Source organism: Anguilla anguilla, chromosome 14, assembly GCF_013347855.1.
Source record: "Anguilla anguilla isolate fAngAng1 chromosome 14, fAngAng1.pri, whole genome shotgun sequence".
In the NCBI taxonomy this organism is placed as follows: Eukaryota; Metazoa; Chordata; class Actinopteri; order Anguilliformes; family Anguillidae; genus Anguilla; species Anguilla anguilla.
This window is the reverse complement of record NC_049214.1, coordinates 29,877,888-29,891,051: the sequence shown is the minus strand read 5'-3', so window position 1 is coordinate 29,891,051 and position 13,164 is coordinate 29,877,888. Positions and strand designations below refer to the sequence as shown.

The window sequence follows — 13,164 nt, the reverse complement described above, 5'->3', positions numbered from 1 at the left end:
TACAACAAAGACTGGGTTTTCATGATGTGATTGGGCTATACGTATCAGTAAGGCTGAGTGTTTGTCATGGAAGTCGGATTCCGTCGGATTTTCACATTTTGTTTTCCATTTCAGCAATTTCCTCCGTTTGAGTGCTTCCTGTGATTTTTCAGCGATTTTTGGACGGTAACTGTCAACCTTAACGTAGCCTATGCACTCCAACAAAGTGAGACAGTCAACACAGATTCTGGAATGCGCCGGGATCAAAATACTCATCCTTGTCATTGGTTGCAATCAGAAGTTGACGCCCCTTGCCAACAGTGCTAGCGCCTATCCTAGCGCTCCGGCCCCACATTATGCCAGGCGTCCATCAAAGACTAACCTCGCAACGTAGCCTACCACATATCGTAACAAAAAAGCTTTAAAACAATAAAAATGGACACACGGTAACCATGTTTGATTTTATTTATGAGCATGCTCCATTGCTAACAACGTGCTGCTAAATTAAAGGCAGAAAAGCATGATCTCTCTCTCTTTCCATGCTGGACCAAATTAAGCGATTAAATGCACCAGCCTATCAATGTATTTCATTTGTGGGATATTCTTAACAAGGCTGAGAACTGCCTGATGATGATTTTTTTCATTTTCTTTCAAGCACTTCTTACTGTTGCTACATTTGCACGTTATTCTAATTGTTTCCCAGTGCTGCGCATGAGAACTATTAATGAATTAAATAAATTAACATTCACTGTTTTAAAACTTGCTCGTTATGCTTTTTTCAGTTTTCAGTGTTTTCAACAACTTTTCCATGACTGCTCCACAACTTCAGCAAACATTTTCCGTCACAAACACCCAGCTTTACTGATCAAAAATCTGCAGTATTTTGCCCTTAGAACTGACCAGAAATTGTACTTTTAGACTTTCCTTTTAAAAAATTCTTCCTGGGGGGTGGGTGCTGACCCCCCATAGGATTCGAGTTCTGGGGGTCTGTGAATTTCAAGCCACCCCCCCTACCCCTTCATATTTAAACTAAAGTTACATCCTTGCTGAGAGTACTACTGTCAGGGGTTGGACAAAACAGAGAATGATGACTGCAATTTTTGTGGATCAATAACAGGCAAAACTTTATCCTCCTTTATGTTCTAGTGGTTCATGACTTCCGTTTTAGGTTTGCTGTATTAAATGAAGCAGAATCAAACAGCTTTTGTGCCAATATATGTACACACACACACAGAGATGCAGAAGCACAAGCACACACACCCACAGATGCACACGCACCCACAGATGCAGACTAAGACGCACAAGCACACACACACAGACACGTACACACACGCATAGATACACACACAGATGCAGACTCAGACGCACAAGTACAAACACACACAGACACGCACACACACACACACAGGCAAAATGGTGTAGAAATGGAAATAAACAAGGTTTAAGAAGTGAACGTTTAACCCAAACCTCCATCAACATTTGAAACAATTCCCTATACTCGTATCCTAACTTCTCTAGAAACCCCCCTAACTGGTAAACAATAGTCATTTAGCAGCTGAAATGTGCTGTATTAAAACAATAAAGATGTTTTGTTATTTCCATTTGGCGGTGCAAGAGTGGCTGAAATACTAATATTGCGCTCTCTAGTGAAAGCCGGACAGCAGCCATCTGAGCTGGGGGGCTGGGGTTGGGGGAGGGGGGGGGGGGGGCGCTGCTGTAGCCTGGTGACCAGCTGCCTCCTGCCCTGAGCAGTTTTGTTTTTCAGCTGGAGGCTGCACACAGTGCGAGTGTGGCAGAACAAACCAGCAGTCAGCCTAGCAGTCAAACCCACAACCTGCTGCGTCCGGGTCCCATGGTTGCAACATCTCAGTATCTCAGCCCATGCTGCCATGCAAAATGAGATACACAGGATGTATACTATAGATATACTGTGACATCCTCACAATATATGGCACTATATATATATATATATATATATACACACACACATATATATACACACACACACACATTATACCAGTTAAAGGTTTGAGTACACCAGCTTGAAACCTGGTTCTACTAGATCATCTACGTGTACTTTGTGTACTTGTATAAGTAAATAATCATAGATGCGATGCGTTCAAAAATGTCATTTTTAAATGAAAGTAGAAATTACAGTGAATTTCAGGGAATTTCAGTCTGAAGCCAGACGCAATTAAAAGTCTGAAAAATGAGAAACAAAAGTGTTAGAACACTGGCCTAAATATGAAAGTTACTTTGTTAGATGTTCTCTGAGTTACCTAGCATGTTACCTAATTAACCTCTTGTCACCAATTATTGTTATCAGGTGGAGGTCCATGATTAATATAAATATAGGTAGAATAGGTGCAACTTTGTCGTTCCGGAATGTAAGGGTGCTAAAAATGGCAAAATACACTCGGTTGAGCAAAGAAAAAAGACAGTCAGTAATTACTATAAGAAATGAAGGTCAATCTTTAACCCCTTTGCACGGATGCCAAATCTGGCCAATCCCTGCCCATTTAGGTGGTGCCCAATTTAAAGCTTTATAACTTCAGGTGTGAGAATGACAATTATCTTGGTGAAAATTAAAAAAGAAAAAAAAATTTTGTTTGTAGTGAAATACTCAGAGATCCCATATATTAAACAGATAAATGTTTTTCCTGGATCATAAACACCTTACCCACAGGTATGCAAAATCTGAGGGCGATAAGCTGAACTACTAAAAGTACTAAACTATTGAACTTCTATGAAGCAAAAAGTAAGCAGGTGTCCCTTAGTGTCTCTAAATCTATCCAAAATGTCTAAATTGTCCATTGCTGTAAATCACAACATAATCATGTATTTCACTACAAATCAACTGGTTTGATTCACGAAACTCACGATTGCATCATTTACCAGTGGTAATTAATATCTTTCCATCAGTACAGGGGTCAGATAACTAGGAGTTATCAAAAACATATCCAAAATCTCTCCAAAACTGAACAAAATGCTTTTCATCCATTATAAAGCATATGAAATGTAATTCAAATCTCTAATCAATCAACACTGTATGGTGTCATGACCTTGACTACATGGCTAGTAATGGCTGCTTTAGCTGTAAACCGTCAAACCCTGATACCGTCAGTACCTGTTATCCGGTAATGGCTCAACATGCATACGTTTTCATTAATTCCATGTAAATTATATGTGAGTATGTAACAGAAGTTATATTAGATATCTTAGATCACACTTATTATCAGCAAAATCAATAATGTCCATCACATTCATCTTGGACAGCAGAGTATTATGTGCCGCTGAGAAGCAAAGGCAGTACAGTGAGCACAGAAGAGCAGATACAGACAGGAGGCAGAACTACCGGGAGAAAGAGCGAGAGAAATGGAGGAGAGACAGGGAAGAAACTTGCATTCTAATGGCATACATGGAGAACAGATTAATGATATGTTCATCATACGTTTTCCGGGGAGAATATCTGTGTTGTTTTCCTACTGACACATACAATATTACTGGGACTTTAAACCTGTCAATTGCAAAAAAATGTATCAAAATTAATAAAGCTGTACAATTAGTTAAATATTTTCTTTGTGTAATATGTACACTAGCATATAATTAGCCTACTTCCCACATGAAAATTTGGATAGGAATCATTATAAAATTTGTCCACTTTCATTAAGATTTTGAGTGTTCTGTAGAGACAATAATTATGGAAAGAACTGACCATTTTCATGTATTTACACTTGCAAAAATAGTCAGGGTCACAATCTATTTGTGAAACTGAGACTATCTATAGATATCTGTAGTATTATATTTTTTAACTATTTCAAAAATCAATTAATTCTGCAGCAATAGGATTGACACTGAAGAAGAATGTACAAATAAATTAACAACTAAAAACTGGATGAACTTATCCTGAGATGGCACAATACAATTCAATGTTATTAATAAAACAGAATTCATAAAATGCTCAATAAAGCAACTTTTAAAAGATATGTTTTTAATGGGAATGGCACCCATTTCATGGTATAACCTAATATATATACATATATATATATATGTGTGTATATATATATTGTATGCACAAGACACATGTTTTGTGATGACAAAGTTTCTTTTCTTCTTTTGAAAAGGCTGCAATACACCCCCCCGCCCCAACTTGTGGGCCAGACCATAGATGGATGGTCTAGTATTACATCCAAACCATGCCAATGCCAACAGAGGCCAGCAGTCCCACAGGGCAACACAACTGGCTGTAGTGTCACTGAGACCCTGCTGCCTAGAGTCCTGCCGCCACCGTACAGACCACTCTGATTGGCTTTTAAAAATCATATAAAAACCCCAATATTAAAACTCACAGCCCCATCTGTTCCCAGAGGCTGGTGTACATGTATAACACAGGGCTGTGGCTGCACTGTGGACAGTAGCAGGAAAGTCATACTAAACAGACTAATTATATGTAATATTATTATTATTATTAGTAGTAGTAGTAGTAGTAGTAGCAGCAGCATTACTCCAACTATTATTGTCCCGATGCAGTTATTGGTTTACTGATTATTAATTTGCATGAATATTCCATTTGATAAGTGTACGGTTTGGCAGTATTTAAAAATGCATTTCCTGCCGTACTAATACATAATTACAGTCGTTTGTACTTAAAGGGGGAGGGAAAAGGGGGCAGAGAAAGAGGTGGAAATTCATCAACACTTGCAGGTGATGCACTGTAAAAATAATTCACCCCACAATCCACTATACAGCATCACCGGAACATAAGCATAGTTAGTCAGCTAAACGTGTCCAGGGACCACGGCTTTGGCGACACACAGCGCAATAAATCTGCTCTTTCGATTGATGTCAATAAATGCGAAACGTGGGTGTCTTAAACGTGATCGAGTGGTATCAAGATTTATCATCAAATATTTTCAGCGCTAACGTTAGCTAGCCAGCTAGCCATATGAACTATTTACCCAACTACACTTTTGGGCTTAAAATTCACGTAAAAACAGTTCAAAGTACGTTGAGTTTAAAGCGGCCTCTTTTTCTCCAATACGTAGCAACTGGCTAACTACCTCATAAAGTTTACAACCAAAACAATTCTTCTTGTGAAAATGTCCAGCAGAATTCATACTCTACAACGGAAGAAAAAAAAGGTATTTCTAGAAGCACCTTCAGGCTGTCACCAACAGCTGCACAGACCGCTTCGCTAGCGACCTAGCTTATGCCAAGAAATCCCTTTTAGATAAGCAAATAAAATATAAAAATCTATTCCAGTTGAACCTACATTTCAAGCGAATTAATGTAAGACGTGGCTGGCTAATGTTGGTTCGTTTGCGCAGAGGTGTTATATGCTGATATTCGGTGGTAGCCATCAATCTTAAAGTTCCCGTTCTCAGCCTCAACAAAACGCCAGTCTAACCTGACCGAGAACAAGAGGAGGGAGCATCCACAACAGCATAAATATATATGAAGACTTCTCTGAAGGGTAGAGGTTGTTTCCTTGGTAACCTGTCGTTGATTGGTTGTCGTCGGAAAGGCGCTTTCAGTTTATCATTTGCGCAAGGTGATTAATGAACCATTGATGTCCGAAGCGCGCGCCTGGACATTCGGAGAGCGCATTTCTGGCGCCGCGGTGATGGAACGGTTTTGCATGGTTTCACGTGAAACCGATTTTGAACTAAACTTTAGCCACAGCTTATTACACTACTGAGCGTTAGGAAGGCGCGCACCTCTCAAAAAAAATGTAAAGATAAGCTGCAGTCTCCGAGCTGGCATAAAAATGCGTTTGGGAATCGCATAAGATGTTATGGTTATCAACCTCAACGAACAGGCAACGCCCTTTGATGGACATGTGTGTCCGTTTGCAGCATTGTTGAGGAAATTCGAAGAGTGCTTTCAGTCATACTTTGCAACGTTACCAATATTGCACTTCTAACCATTCAGCATACACTGGTTAATATTTGCAATTTATCAACTATTCAATTAAATACAAGCAGCCTGCTCTATGCACAAAATATGCTACATATGCTACAATTTACCAATCCAGTTAGATTTGCTGTTGTATCTGTAAGTTTAATGCCCATTATAGCTCATGCACATAATTTGATAAATGGTTCAAATGATTAATGTTCCTGTCAATGCTAATCTTTTTTCTTTTTTTTAAAGTTTTGGCTTAATCTGAGATTTTTAAATCTCAGGAACTGGGGTAGTACATCAGGAAGTCATACACATCATATGTCACCCGAAGTGAGTTTTATATTTTATTACAGTACTTCAAAACTGTACTAGAAACTCATGCTTAGGCCATAGAATGTCCCGCTTTCCAGTGTAAAGTCCTGCAGCCTAGCATGACATCCAGACCGACTGTGTTCCCCCATGCTTCCTACCTCCCAAGTGATCGCTTGATACAGTAAATACAGAAAGAACACAAGTGATAAGGGAACAATGCTGGAAAGAGTAATGTTACTACAATATCTTGCTCAGGTAAAACTAGGCTACAACTACTTAGCTGAACATTTGAGTATAAGTAAATGTACTCCAGGGAACTACATTAAGGTTAAACTGGAGGCAGATCAGATATTATAAATGACATTAGTGCTCCACCGAAACACTCTCAAGGTGAACAGGCCCTACATGTGCGACCGGGGGTGTTCATCCTCAAATTTAGGTTCTCCTTGTGGTAGCTTCCCCTTCCAGTTTCCAACTGTGTTACCCAGAACTGTGGCCTGTTATCTGTCGATAGCATGCTGAGTATGTGCATGAAACTGGCTAACGGTCAGGCGCCAATTAAAATTCGCAGCTCTCAAATTCTGACCATGAATTGATTTAATTGGCTTCTGACTATGGTGTCTAGGCTGAGCTGCTTAATCCTTGGTATTTCTGCACTTAATTAGAGATCTGGGATCGGCTTACCCGAAACAGCAATCCCAGGACCGCAGGACGAAGGACTGTGGATCTGGGGAAAGCACCATCAGGCTTCAAGGCGTAGTCAACCTGTCAGAGTGTAATTAAAAGGAGTTGGGGCACTGATTAGTGAGACTAGGCATGTAGAGGCACTGTGCCAAAGCACAGTCGCTCATTGGCAATTGGTGCATGTGAAGATGATGTATATTGATCTGCTGTAGAAGGAAGAGTGGGGGAATTTGGGCAGTATCCTGGAATCCTGCAATCTCCACTAAAGCAGGAAGTGACATGACTGTTCGGGCTGACACAGAAAGGTTAAACATCCACAGTGCGGGGCCTATTCAGATTTGAGATCAAGGTACACACTCAAAGTTGACTTAATTCCAATTGTGCACCTCAAAAATTGAAGCAATTTAAGCTAATTTAGACTTAATGACACAGCAGGTGACAAGTGCTTTACTGTGATTCCGATCAATAATCTAATGATCTGAAGAGAACACTTAGGAGCCTTTGTGTGAGCAAAACATTCAGAAAATAGAGGAATCCAGAAAATGGATGCTGAAGTAGTTTTTAATGATGGCTAGCTAACAAACTATTTATAATTTTGATTATGTTAGCTCACTAATGAAAGATAGCAAGATAACAGTTTTAGCTGCTTGTAACTGTTATGGATACTGTAGGTGGATCATTCAGCTATCAAGCTGGCTAAAATAGCATCTTTTCAAAATTATATTGCAACTACCAAATTTGAATTTCCCTATCCCAATAGCAAGCCTGCCTGTGTTATTGTAAATAGATACAGCAATAGCTCCCTATTTGTCAGCTCTGATAACTAAAATAATGACAAATGTGCTTTCTTGGCGGTCACAGTGGGCATTTTATAGATGGCAGAAATACAAACTTGTTTTAATATTGAAGAAACAGCTGGTTAAACAGCTGTTTTGCTCGATTCATCCTTGGATTCTACAACAGAATTATAAAATAAATTTAAAAAAACATTTAATTGAACGCACTTGTAGTTACGCAATATTCCCTGATGGAGTGCAATAGAAAGGTAAAATGCGCCTGGAAGAAAATGCACTTAGTTTGAATGGGCCCATTTCATAAGATGGGACATGCACGCAAACTCTGCCTCTTCTGCGTTTCAGGTCCCTAGCGTTAATTCGCTCCTACTGCCAGGTATACAATTTTCTTTACTTTGCTCGCGCTTAACTCGTCAGCGTAGGGTTCTATATGAATACCTGGCAACCCAAATTAGCACTGACATTTTGCGAGCCTCTAGACAAAAAAAAAAAAAAAAAAAAAAAAAGATAAATGGTGGTTTTCATTTTTAAAAAAGAGAAACTGGCAGCTCATATTTGGCAATTAACAAGTGCGCTTCTCTAAGTCTATTTATTTTCAGAAGACTTATTACAATCGCTGTCCTGTCATTCGTCTAACGTTTGTCGGGCACTAGTTAGAGCCGCTTACCAAACATTACGATGACGTGTTACTAAACGCAAGCTCAGTTTGCTGTCTCGTTGTCTCCATTTATTAAATCATTTGAAAGAACACGCACTCTCGCACAGGCTGACACACGCGTGCGGGCAGCACGATTATCCCTCTACGTGGAGCCGGCTTTGTACACAAGCTGGCGAAAAACGCCGAGCGCGTTGTCTGAATTTCTAAATAAACAGAATAGCGGGAAGCGAGTCGAACAATGATTAGCTGCGTGGCGAGTTCCAGGCAGCTCCGCGCGCCTGGTAACCCGCATCAGCATAACTAATTGTCAGAAACTGCTGCGTGGCTGAACCGGGTACTGAACTATGCACCATGCAGACGACGTGCGAACATTATGCGCACAAGGACAGCCTCAGTGTCGTATGCTCTCTAGATTAGTGGTTCCCAATCCGTCAGAGCACAGACAGTACGCTTTTTCTGTGGATACATCTTAAAATTTACCTTGGTATACATTCAGTAAAAAAAAAAATCAAAATGGCAGATAAATTTATTTTTTTTTTTTTAAATAAGCAGATTTTTTTTTTAATATGCATTTATTTTAGTATGTATATTTCAATAGCAACAGGTACTATAGTAAACTGTGGTAAAGTCATTTGAATTCTGCAGGAGAAACACACCACCACTCTTCTTACTTGTCTAGGGACAATAGATTAAATGTACCTCTGTAGCTAATTCTGGGATGGCCATTTGTTTACTTATTTGACTGGGCACCATGCCTGTCAAAAGAACAAACCAACAAACAAATAACACCTTCACAAGAAAGTCCATCATCTCATGCGTAGTCAGCGGATGTGGAAAATGCTGTCCCAGGTATCATTCCAGATCATCCCACATATGTTGGTTCAGAACGGAATGATTTGTGTCAGTGCAGCATTCCACGCACCACTCGGCGTCTGTGGATGGGGGCACTGCCACACAGACAGACACTCCAGTCTGGAGGAGATAAACACTCCACCACGGGGCGGAGAAGATCACTGCCACTGAAAGGGTTGAACGGACTGAGGTGAGGTAGGCTGCCACACAATCCTGCTGAACCACCAACCCTTCCACCCTCGGAAATACGACAGCTAATTTTCCACCTCCCTGCAGGGCCTGTGGCCACAGGGACTGCCCCAGACCATAGGGTGCATTCATACCCTGGGACAGAGCCTGGACAAAATTAGCCACCCACCAGCCCCTGTTGATGTAATCATCAAACTTTAAAAATAATGCAACAAATATCTGAATGTTTAAAATAGTTTTTAAAATGGAATGTAGTTAAAGGATAGGTGACGAGAAGTTGCATAAGTAAACTGAGTAATATTGTCAGGTGTATAGGACAGAATGGCTTGTGTGTGGCGTTTCAGAACTGCTCTCTCTCTCATACTAACTGCGCCACACCTGTGCAATGTGTGATATTTATCTGAAAACAGGAGAAAACAATCATTGAAAAATGCCAAAGTCCTGGAACCTGTGAATTTACGTTGTATCAAACAGTAGAAACGTTCACTATAGTACACCCCTAATGGTATGGGAGAGCAGCAAGAGCTGATGAAAAAGCAATGGGGGAATAGTCCCTCTGTGCTCTGTCCCTCCACTATTTTATGAGAGGGTTGTGTTGGACAGCATACTGTCGGGATAGCTTTACTGGTCATTGATGCACAAAGCTATGCAAACACACACACGCAAAATCACACACACGTAGACACACTCACTGCAGCATGTCTGCGCACGCGCACACACACACACACACACACACCTGTATCCTTCAGCACAGTAAGCAGGCTGAGGCTGGCTAAGAGATCTCCATCAGAGGAATGTTTGCTTGCCTGTCACAGTGAGAGACGTGTGGCAGACTGAAAGCAGCGGAGGAACAGTAAGGATCATAAAGGGAGCGGTGCGCCCCGGCTGAGGGCACGGGTACGGCCCAAAAAATACGAGGCGGCTGGAGAGAGACGCGCCGCGCGCCCGTGAGCCGGAACAGCCGCGCGCGAAGACCAACCGCCAATCAGAGGAGAGCAGAGGAGAGAGGCGCAGGCGCCAAAGAATTCTGTCACTCGTGGAGAAAAACTGCCTTTTCACCGGTCGAACAGATCAAGAACACTCACCAGGATAGTGGGCATAGATTATACTAAAATAAAGAGACTACACCAACATAGCCGTAGAGGGTTCAATGCCTCAAGCACAGAGCAGACAGATTAGAGATTTTTACAAAAAAGTACATTACTAACCTGTAAAGTTCAAGTAAAGTGCACCACTGTGCCTTCCCATGACAACATTGCAATCTTGAAACAGTACTTTTATTATTTATTTTGCAGCATCATTAAAAGTAAATTCCTTAGGATAAAAAAAAAATTAAAGCAATGACAACTGACTGACCCCTTAGTCAGTGCAGGAACATACAGGGGTGGACAAAATGAGCAAAACACCAGTTTTCCATAAAACAGCTGCCACATGTTTGTTAACCAAAACCACCACCCTGTTCCTTGCCCTGATGATCTCTGCTGCTTTGTAACTCTTATACATTATATATATATATATATTCAGACATGCAGGTAACCATATTTTTTGCATCATTTTTTTTTATTTAAAACGTCAAAAGTAATTTACTTTGTGTGCTACTGGTTGTCGCCTAACCCGTATTCTTTTTCCATTTTTCCATCAACAGAAAAGGTCCTTGGTTCCCGTTGTAATACAACTTTCATACGCACAACCTCGTACCATGCAAAACAAGATATTTTAAGATACGGTGGCAGATGGCAGTGACAGAAAAATACTAAAACAAACTAGCATAATTTTCTTCAGGAATACTACTGCCCAAAGCCAAAGAATTATGGCTTCAGTGGTTTGGTAAGTCTTTGAATTCTTGAATTCAATTGCTGCACGTGGTCTATCTTACAACACATCTTTCAAATGCCACATCGTAGATGTCGACAGAAAGGATTTTTGCCTCTCATATGGCAATCATCCATACTTGAATGGTTGACGGTTTCATTAATTTATTTTTTTTACTTAATCAAGATATGCATCCGCAGAAGAGACCAGCTGCAGAGCACTGGTAACAGTAATTCTTAAACAAAAATTTCCCAAAAATCACGGATAATCATAATTATCCCTAATCTCTCTCCAGACGGCAGCTTTTCATGTTTTTCTTTCTCTGTTTTCGTACAGCCAGTTTTTATCCCCAATTCTGTTATTTTTATTCCTGTTAGTAACGGCCAATCACACTGAAAGGCCGCGCGATGTTTCCTCAATTTAGAATGAGAATGTGCACTCCTCCAAAACAAGTCCCACTCCTCAGTCCAGCTGGGCTACAATACACAGCCATTGTGTTAGCAGACCACACTACGGGTCCTATTCAATATAGTGAGATTTACGCGCCTGCTTAACTTTTATTTTTGCCAAAGTATTTCTACACGCGTTTTCTAAGGTATTCAGTCTCACCTTGGACATGGGCTTATGTTCGATACTGGGATCCCTTCACGTACTAGAACATATAAATGTAAATGCAAATGAGCAATGGTTATGCACACGACCGCAGGTGGGAAATTACTCGGACCTGAGTATAAACTATTACATTAACACACACTTGAAATCAAGGGGCGGTTTCTGTGCATTAAAATATCACAGTCGCTAATATTACTAAATACAATAAAACAGCGGTAAATTAAACTTAAAGGTGCAGTTTGTAAGTTTGGAGAAACGAGCGAGAGAGCGAGCTAGATTTTGAAAAAAACATTCCACCCTCTCCATCCAAAGTCCCACTCTCCAAACACTCCAAATGCGCTGCCTGACTAGCCCTACTGGACAGAGGACAAGGGCGAAACGTCGGTCAAATAAACATTGCTGAACGCAAATGGAACTGGAGTGTGCGATTTTTATTTCACTTGAACAATAGTAGCTTATAAACATAGCTAGCTGACTACACGTACGCTCCAACACAACAACGTACAACATAGCTACAGGCCTAGGCCTAAGGTAAACAGCGTGCTAATACATCAGCTAACTAACATTTTCTAGTTGGCTGCACAGTTCCGGGCGATAACGAATTCCCACAGAATATGAAGCAATATATTTACCTGTCCAGCAGAAATACTGAAAGTTCAGCGTCACTTTTGAAGTCCCTATTAGCGCTCCCCATCACTGAAAAGCCCAACCGACGTTCACAAGAGTCTTGTCTCTCGCTCAGTTCAATCCGTTCTTGGTCATAATCTTTCCTTGGACAGTCTTTCTTTTCTTGTATTTTTTAAAATCAGTATACAAAGTATTTGTTTTCAAAGGCAACTAGCTAGCTATAGTGCTATCTCTGCTTTGCTCTGTGTAACCTGCTCAATCAACAGGGTTCACTGGCTGAGAGCTGTCCTGATTGGTTGTTCAGATTCAGGTGCAGTGAAATTTAGAGCTGTTGATTTCAGGGCCTGGAGCGGTCAGAGAGACCATTTTTTTGCGAGGTTATCATTCATTGATAGGTATCTTTCGGAATGTGAAGGAAGTTTAACCAAATATGAACAAATGTGTTCTTAAAAAAGCTTACATACTGAACTTTTAATATACACAGGCCTGTTAAACAACACGTGGCACTGCGGTGTTAAATAAATGGTAAATGGACTGCATTTATATAGCGCTTTTATCCAAGGAGCTTTACAATTGATGCCTCTCATTCATCCATTCACACACACACTCACACTCACACTCACACACCTATGGTGAATGGCTGCCATACAAGGTACCAATCAACTCATTGGGAGCAGTTAGGGGTTAGGTGTCTTGCTCAGGGACACTTCGACACGCCCAGGGGGATCGAACTGGCAACCC

General features: G+C 40.7%; 1 long non-coding RNA gene across 6 annotated transcripts in view; it reads right to left on the bottom strand.

Annotated features, from left to right (window-relative positions):
- LOC118213222 overlaps positions 1-12,703 on the bottom strand; it is a 29,324-nt gene extending 16,621 nt beyond the window's left edge. For all 6 annotated transcript variants that reach the window (XR_004762365.1, XR_004762364.1, XR_004762369.1 and 3 more), the window contains exons 1-2: positions 12,429-12,703; positions 6,880-6,960 (exon numbers count right to left, since the gene is read on the bottom strand). This is a non-coding gene — a long non-coding RNA (uncharacterized LOC118213222). The remainder of the gene's footprint in view (positions 1-6,879; positions 6,961-12,428) is intronic.
- Between the last annotated feature and the right edge of the window lie 461 nt (positions 12,704-13,164).